The 7,899-nt window shown below is 46.9% G+C and overlaps 1 long non-coding RNA gene across 1 annotated transcript; it reads left to right on the top strand.

Annotated features, from left to right (window-relative positions):
• The first annotated feature begins 394 nt into the window (after nt 1–394).
• Nucleotides 395–7,696, top strand: LOC140906081 (uncharacterized). Its single transcript, XR_012157038.1, has 3 exons — nt 395–494; nt 2,536–2,685; nt 6,266–7,696. It is a non-coding gene; the product is annotated as an uncharacterized lncRNA (long non-coding RNA).
• The last annotated feature ends 203 nt before the right edge of the window (nt 7,697–7,899 follow it).

Genomic DNA, 7,899 nt, shown 5'->3' with positions numbered 1-7,899 from the left:
TTCCCTCTGCCGCACCAGAACTCCATGTCCTCAGAGAGGAGACCTATGATTTTTTATTTTTTTTTCAGGATGTAAGACTCAGTGTCACCTGTGCTCAGATTAGAGTCAGAGAAGTGTCTCTTGGCAGTTTACAAAAGAGAAAATGGAAATGTCATTGTTTAATGTGGCATGTGGTAGAGAGTCTATGCCAGGCTCCTCTGAGAGGCCCAAGACTCCAGTCACATGGGAAAGCTGATAAAAGCTGCCTCTGTACAGTGACTCAGCTCCTCTCTCTCCCCCTTGGCAGCAAGTCACTGCTGCACAAGCCGTCTCATCAGGGAAGAGTGCAAGTAAATCCAATTTGAATTCTGAGCAGAGACGACTTGCAAGGGACAGCCCACTATTTTGCAACAGTAGCTGGGAGTAAGAGGTGCAAGAAGCTGAGAGTGAGAAGGCATACGACTGGAAGACTGAGGAGGATAAGCATTATTAGACATCAGGAGGGAGGTCCTGTGGTGAGAATAAAGAAGGTGTTGGGAGGAGGCCATGGGGAAGTAGCTAGGACTAAGTTAGTGGAAATTTATTCACTGCAATCAATAGGCTTTGAGTCAGGTCGTTAGTGATTTGTTCCAGGCCACACAGGAAAGCAGTTGGCAGTGCTGGGACTGGGAATCAATATGAAAGCTGAGATTAGAACTCCAGAGTTCCTGGCTGCCTGTCCCATGAAACAATTTAAATGTTTCGGGGGCAACTATTATCTTTCTGTAATGCCAAAACCACTCCAATGTCTCTGTTAATGCCATATATCTAGCAGTAATATGTGCATGGTGCTGTAATGGGAAAAGACCTCTTTTCAGAAGCACCATCAATGGTTTTGAGAAAAGTAAATAAAAATGCTTATATATATTTCCCATATATAAGAAAGATGAATTCAAACTGGACCAAGTGCAGAAAGGGCTACTGGTGTGATCAAAGGAATGGAAAACCTACCTTAGGCGAGGAAACTGAAGGAGCTTGGCATATTTAGCCTAAAAAAAAAAAAAAGAAGGATGAAAGGTGGTAAGATTGCTCTCTATAAATACATCAGAGGGATAAACACCAGGGAGAGAAAGAAGCTAAGCAGCAGTGTTGGCACATGAAGAGAAAGTTACTCACCTTGCAGGAACTGAAGTTCTTCGAGATGTGTGTCCCTGTGGGTGCTTCGCTCTAGGTGATGGTGCGTTCCAGCACTGTTGATCGGAGATCTTCGGTAGCAGTCTTGGTCGGGATGCACGCGCTCAGCTGGTGTCTCATGGTCTCGTTAGAATCTGCCTGAGCTCGCACGTCCCACGCCCCCCTCAGTTCCTTCTCTACTGTGGAGAAATCACACTAGTACTCCAAAGTAGAGGGGAAGAGGGTGGGGAGTGGAGCACCCACAGGGACACAAATCTCGAAGAACTTCAGTTACTGCAAGGTGAGTAACTTTCTCTTCTTCTTTGAGTGCTGTCCCTATGGGTGCTCCACTCCAGGTGAATGTGGAGCAGTACTCACTATGGTTGGTGGGACTTTGGAGATGCGGCAGTGAGTACCGTAGAGAATACTGCATGGCCTACTATGGTGTCTGCTGTGGTATCCTGCATGATAGCATAGTGTTTGGCAAACATGTGTTCACAGGACCATGTAGCTGCTTTACAGATGTCAGGAATGGGTACGTTATGAAGGAAGGCAACGGATGTCGACACAGCTTGAGTGGAATGGGTTAGAATGCCTTTGGGTGGTTGAATATTTTGGATGCGGTAACAGGATCTGATGCAGTCAGAGATCCACTGAGACAGGCGTTGCCTAGAGATAGCCATACCTTTCAATCTTTTGGTAATGGAGACAAAGAGTCACGGGGACTTACAAAATGGTTTAGGCGATTAAATAAATAAATCTAAATAAAAGGCGATTGCTCGCCTGACGTCAAGAGTATGCAGAGTTGCCTCATGCAGAGTCTCGTGAGGTTTGGGGTAGAACGTAGGTAAGTATATCAGTTGGTTAAAATGGAAGGTGGACACCACGTTAGGGAGAAATTTAGGATTGGTCTCAGGGTGACTTTGTCTTTGGAAAAGATTGTGTAGGGAGGATAGGCCATCAGGGCGCTTATTTCTCCTACTCTCCTTGCTGACTTTATTGCAACTAAGAAAGCTACCTTCATGGACAAATAAATAAGAGAGGAGGTAGCCAAGGGCTCGAATGGAGGTTTCATGAGACCGCGAAGAATGAGGTTAAGATTCTGTGTAGCTGCCGCTGGATAAATTTCAGGGTAAAGGTTTTGTAGGCCTGAGAGAAATCATTTTATGGTGGGATGGGTAAAGAGTGAGTAGCCTTCTAACAAGTCATGGAAGGTGGTAAGTGCTGCCAGGTGTACTTTGATGGAGCTGAGCGAGAGTCCATCCTATTTCAATTTCAGAAGGTAGACTAGGATGTTAGGGAGATCACCGTTTGGAGTGTTAAGTGATTATGTGCGCACCAGAGGGAGAAACGCTTCCACTTCTGCAGGTAAGTTTTATGAGTGGAGTCTTTTCTACTGTGCAGGAGGACGTAACGGACTTGCTCGGAACAAGCTAGTTCATGGGTTTGGAACCATGAAGGAACCATGCTTCTGGAGCTGGGGGTGAAGAACCCGTCCTTTGTCCTGGAAAAGCTGGGGAGAGGCCATGGATGACGGGAGGACATGTGGAGTAGGTAAGGATACCACGTCTGTCTCGGCCAAGCCAGGGCAATAAGTTTGACCTGGGCTTTGTTGTCGATGATCTTTCAAAGAACCCTGTGTATCAGAGGGAAGGCGTACAGGAGAGAGTTGGTCCATGGGAGGAGGAACGCATCTCCTAGGGATGCAGTCCCGAGTCCCTCTCTGGAACAAAATAGACAACATTTTCGATTCTGGGTTGTGGCAAAGAGGTCTATTGATGGGGTCCCCCAGAGGGAGAAGAGCTGTTGAAGTATTGCGGGGTGCAGTTCCCATTTGTGTTCTGTCGAGAAGTGCCTGCTGAGTGTGTCGGCAGTAGTGTTGTGGCAGCCAGGTAGGTACGAAGCAATGATTTGTATGTGATGTTTTCTGCACTAATTCCATAGTCGGATGGCTTCCATGCATAGGGAATGTGATTGGGCTCCCCGCATCTATTGATGTAGAACGTACATGCTATGTTGTCTGTTAGGACCTGAATAAATTTGTTCTTTATGAGGGGAAGACAGTGAAGGCACGCTCGTCTCACTGCTCTGAGCTCTAAGAGATTTATGTGCAGGGGCATCTCTGATGCAGACCATCAGCCTTATGCCCTGTGTCCCCCTAGCTGCGCTCCCCAACTGATTAGGGAAGCATCCATGGTGAGCATGAGCGTTGGGGATCATTGCTGGAAGGGAACCCCCGTGCAGAGGTTTTCTGGTCTTGTCCACCATTGTAGGGAAGCTAGAACATTGGGAGGAGGAGTTAGTAGCATCCCTAAGGTGTGTCTGTTGGGTTTGAAGTTGGAGCTGAGCCAGCCCTGAAGACATCTCATGTGTAGCCTGGTATACTTGACCATGAAGGTGGTGGCTGCCATGTGACCAAGGAGCTGAAGGCAAATTCTTGCCTGTATCCTGGGAGGAACAGAGAGCATGGGTATGAGCTGTGTGATAGCAAGGAATCTGTGATGTGGGAGTGAGGCTCTGCTTTAGATTGAGTCCAGATGAGCTCCAATGAACCCGATCTGTTGTGTAGGTGTCAGGGTGGATTTTTGGATGTTTATTTAGAGGCCTAGGCTGTGGAAGAGGGAGATGGCGAAATGGGTAGCTTGAAGCATCTCACCATAGGAGTTGCCTTTGATGAGGCAATCGTCTAGGTAGGGGAAAAGCGTGATTCCATGTTTGTGGACGTGAGTCACGACTACAGCTAGAGTCTTGGAAAAGACTCTCGGTGCTGTGGAGAGTCCGAAAGGAAGAACTCTGTATTGAAAATGGCCGTGACCGATTGTGAATCGTAGGAAGTGTCTGTGAACTGGATGAATTGATATATGAAAATAAGCGTCCTGTAGATTGAGAGCTGTGAACCAGTCCCCTTGTTCCAGTGCAGGTATTATTGTGCCCAGCGTGACCAGCTTGAATTTTTGTATCCTCACGAATCTGTTCAGTCGGCGTAGGCCTCCATCCCCCAGTCTTTTTCTGGGTCAGAAAGTAATGGGAGTAGAACCCTTTCCCTCGATGTTGTGTCGGCACACGTTCCACTGCGCCTAGTTGTAGAAGGTGAGCCACTTCTGCGCAAAGTAAGTGCTCATGAGAGGGGTCTCTGAAGAGGGACGGGGAAGGGTAGGAGGGTAGAATATAAAGGGGATAGAGTAACTGGACTGAACTATTTCGAGGACCCAGCGGTCCTGTGTAATCTGCTGCCAGGCATGTTGGAAACCTTGGAGACGGTGCCAAATGGGCAAGTAGGCAGTGGAATCAAGGGGTGGTTGTGCAGACCCTCAACCAACATTTCAAATTGTTGTTTATTTCCCGATGGGTGGGAGGTAGCTGCTTGAGCTTGATTTTGTCTGCGCTTAGCAGGTCTAGCGCAATTCATAGTTATATCGTATGGTTTGGATTGAGGCCAATAATACTGTTGTGTGCATGGTCTTTGATAATGTTGGTATCATTTGTCTCTTGGGAAGGGATGGGTGAATGCCCCAGGGTGCGCAGTGTCGCTCTGGAATCTTTCATGGTGTGAAGTTCATTGGTTTCCTGGAAAAAAGCTTATCTTTATCAAAGGGGAGGTCCTCCACTTTGGTCTGCAGATCTTTAGGGATGCCAGATGCAGAGAGCCATGAAGATCTGCGCATAACCACAGCAGTTGCAGTAGTACGGGCTGCTGTGTCCGCAGTGTCTAGAGATGCTTGTAGGGCCGTTCTGGAAATCAATTGGCCCTCAACAAGGATTGCTTTGAAGTCTGCTCTCCTATCCTCTGGAATATAGGAGGCAAATTCAAAAAGTTTATTGTAATTATCGAAGTCGCAGCTGGCAAGGAGGGCAGAATAGTTTGCAATTCTGAATTGTAGAGTGGAGGACGTATAAAACTTGCGACGCAAGACATCAAGGCATTTAAGGTCCTTGTCCTGTGGGGTGGGCCGATATTGTGGCTGTTTCATCCTTTGTGCGACTGCATCCATAACAGAGAGTTCGGCTGTGGATGAGAAAATAAAAAGTCAGTGCCTTTAGCGGGAACATAGTATTTACATTCAGCCTTTTTGCAAGTTGGTAATAGAGAAGCTGGAGTCTGCCAGAGAGTGTCAACTGGTTCCAGGAGTGCTTCATTTATGGGGAGCGCAATCTTTGAGGGCACAGAGGGTTGGAGGATTTTGAGGAGTCTGTGTTGTGTCTCCTGAACCTCTTCCAACGGGATGTCTTGGCTGAGTGCCACCCTCTTGAAAAGTTCTTGAAATTGTTTACAGTCGTCCATGTTCTGTGGAGGCAGAGGGAAGAGGGCTCCATCTGGAGTTGATGGAGAGTTAGGGATCGGTGAGTCAGGATATGGTCCGTAGCCCATGTTCTCGGGGTGGGGGCGGGGTTCAGGTGCTCTAGAAGTAGACGGAGTTGGAGATCGAGGCACAGAAGGAGGTAGTGGTTTGGTGGAAGAGGCCTGAGAGTGAGTGGTAGAAGGAGGTGGCCAAAGGTACCACTGAGGCCAAGGCATAGGGTAGGTACCTGTCCCTGTGCTCCACGGGAGCCGTGGCTGAGGCGTTTGAAAAGACTGAGGCACCTGCCTTTGGTGCTGTCAGTGCAGAGGGTAAGGATCTCACGGGAGACCCTTTACCCTTATTAAAGTTTCTCTTCTGAGACTGTTGTGCTTCTTGCCTCTGCTCCAGAGAGGGTGAAGCCATGCTCCCAACTGGTGCAGATCTGGCCGTGGAGCATGAGGGAGAGGGTTTAACTTTCCCCGTCTCCAAAGGCGGCTGTAGGGATTTTTCTATTAGCAGCATTTTATGCCGCAGATCCCTGTCGCAATGAGCCCTCGTCTTGAGGCTTGTACAGTGGAGGCATTTTGCGGTGATGTGGGTTTCACCGAGGCACTTCACACAACGTGAGTGCCAATCAGACCTTGGCATGGAGTCCTGACAGGAAACACACTTCTAAAATCCTGATGCCCCTGGCATTATGAATTAGAAATGGCAGGGGAAAGTGTCTCAGCGGGAGACAAGCCAGAAGTGAATTTTTTTTTAAACTAAACTATGTAACTACTGTAAAGGAAGGGAAACAACTGAGATGTTACTAATAACTATTCCTATGTTCTTTGCAACTGTTTCCCCTACAGAGATCATCAAAGAGAATCAGCACTGCCCCGAGTCCTGTCTTCAGCCGAGGACGGTTGAGAAGGAACTGAGGGGGGCACGGGACGCACGCGCTCAGGCAGATTCTATTGAGACCGCGGGACACCAGCTGAGCGCATGCGTCCCAACCAGGCACTGCTACCGAAGCTCTCCGATCAACAGCGCCGGGACGCACCATCACCTAGAGTGGAGCACCCACAGGGACAGCACTCGAAGAAGAACAACTGGATATAAACAGACCATTAATAAGTTTAGGCTGAAATTAGAAAAAGGTTTCTAACTATCAGAGGAGTGAAGTTCTGGAACAGCCCTCCAAAGAGAGTAGTGTGTGTGTTGTGGGAGGGAGGGGGGAAATATACTTGTTTCGAGACAGCTTGATGAGTTTATGGTCCGGTATGAAGGGACCACCTACAACGGCCCATGGCCCATCTATGACTGCTATTAGCAAATATCTCCAACAGCCAGAGAGGCCTCTGAGTTACTACAGAGAATGCTTTCCCAGATGTCTGACTGGTGAGTCTCACCCACATGCTCATGATTAGCAGAGACCCTAGGGGTTTTTTACCTTCCTCTAGAGTGTGGGGCATGGATCAATTGCTGTTTGAACTAGATTAAACAGTGGATTTTCAATGTTGATAAATGCAAAATAATGCACATTGGAAAACAATCTCAGCTATATATATATAATATGTATAATATAATATACGTAGCTATATGTAAAATGGGGTCTAAATTAGCTGTTACCACTCAAGAAAGAGATCTTGGAGTCACTGTGGATAGTTCTCTGAAAACACCGATGAGAATGAAAGAATATGCAACAGCACTGCTTATTTGCAAGCCTTGCATTTTAAAAAGTCCCCCAAGTTGACTCACATCACTGAAAGACTCATCCATACAGTTCTGCCTTGTGCTTCATTCCCAGTCACTTTAAGCAGACCTTGTGCACTGTGTCTTATAAGGGGACTTTTTTCAGTGAGCTCATCCATTAAGGACCATTTGCAAAGGAAATACGTATTTGGCCCTTTTAAAATAACAGAATATTACAGGGGCATTTTAAATCCATTGGGCCAGGTACTCTCAGCCACTAGGTCCACTTTGTAGCAGCACAAAGGGGATGTAAAGACCTAGTGGAGTGACCAGAAATAGCTAGTGGAAAATTTTATGTGTGCAGGAAGCGCTGCCCTGGAGCAGCTGCTGCCCTGTTGCCCCTCCCAAGCTGTATCAGCACAGGAGGGACTGTAGCCCCTTATAGTGTTGGTCTCTCAAAACTATATTGCATTTTCTTAAATGCAACATATTTGCACAAAGTTGACTTGTGTGAGTAAAGTTTCTCTTGTGTTTAAGTGCTTTGCAGGGTCAAGGGTTTTACCCTGTCCATGATTCTTTTGAAAAATTACAGTTACTGTGGAAAATAATATGGGTTTGCTGTTTGCTTGCTCTTTCAGTGTCTATAATAGACATTTTTAAAATTGAACCAATCTACAAGGGACTACCTGAATGATCAAATTTGGGGCCAGGTCATGACTATATGATTTATTCTGACACAAGGACGGTGTAACATAGTGCTGAGAATCACAGCTTCAGACATTCAAAAAGTCTTTCAATCTTTCTGTTCCTC

Source organism: Lepidochelys kempii, chromosome 2 (assembly GCF_965140265.1).
Source record: "Lepidochelys kempii isolate rLepKem1 chromosome 2, rLepKem1.hap2, whole genome shotgun sequence".
Classification (NCBI taxonomy): domain Eukaryota; kingdom Metazoa; phylum Chordata; order Testudines; family Cheloniidae; genus Lepidochelys; species Lepidochelys kempii.
The sequence above is the reverse complement of the archived record's forward strand: the minus strand, read 5'-3'. Positions and strand labels throughout refer to the sequence as shown.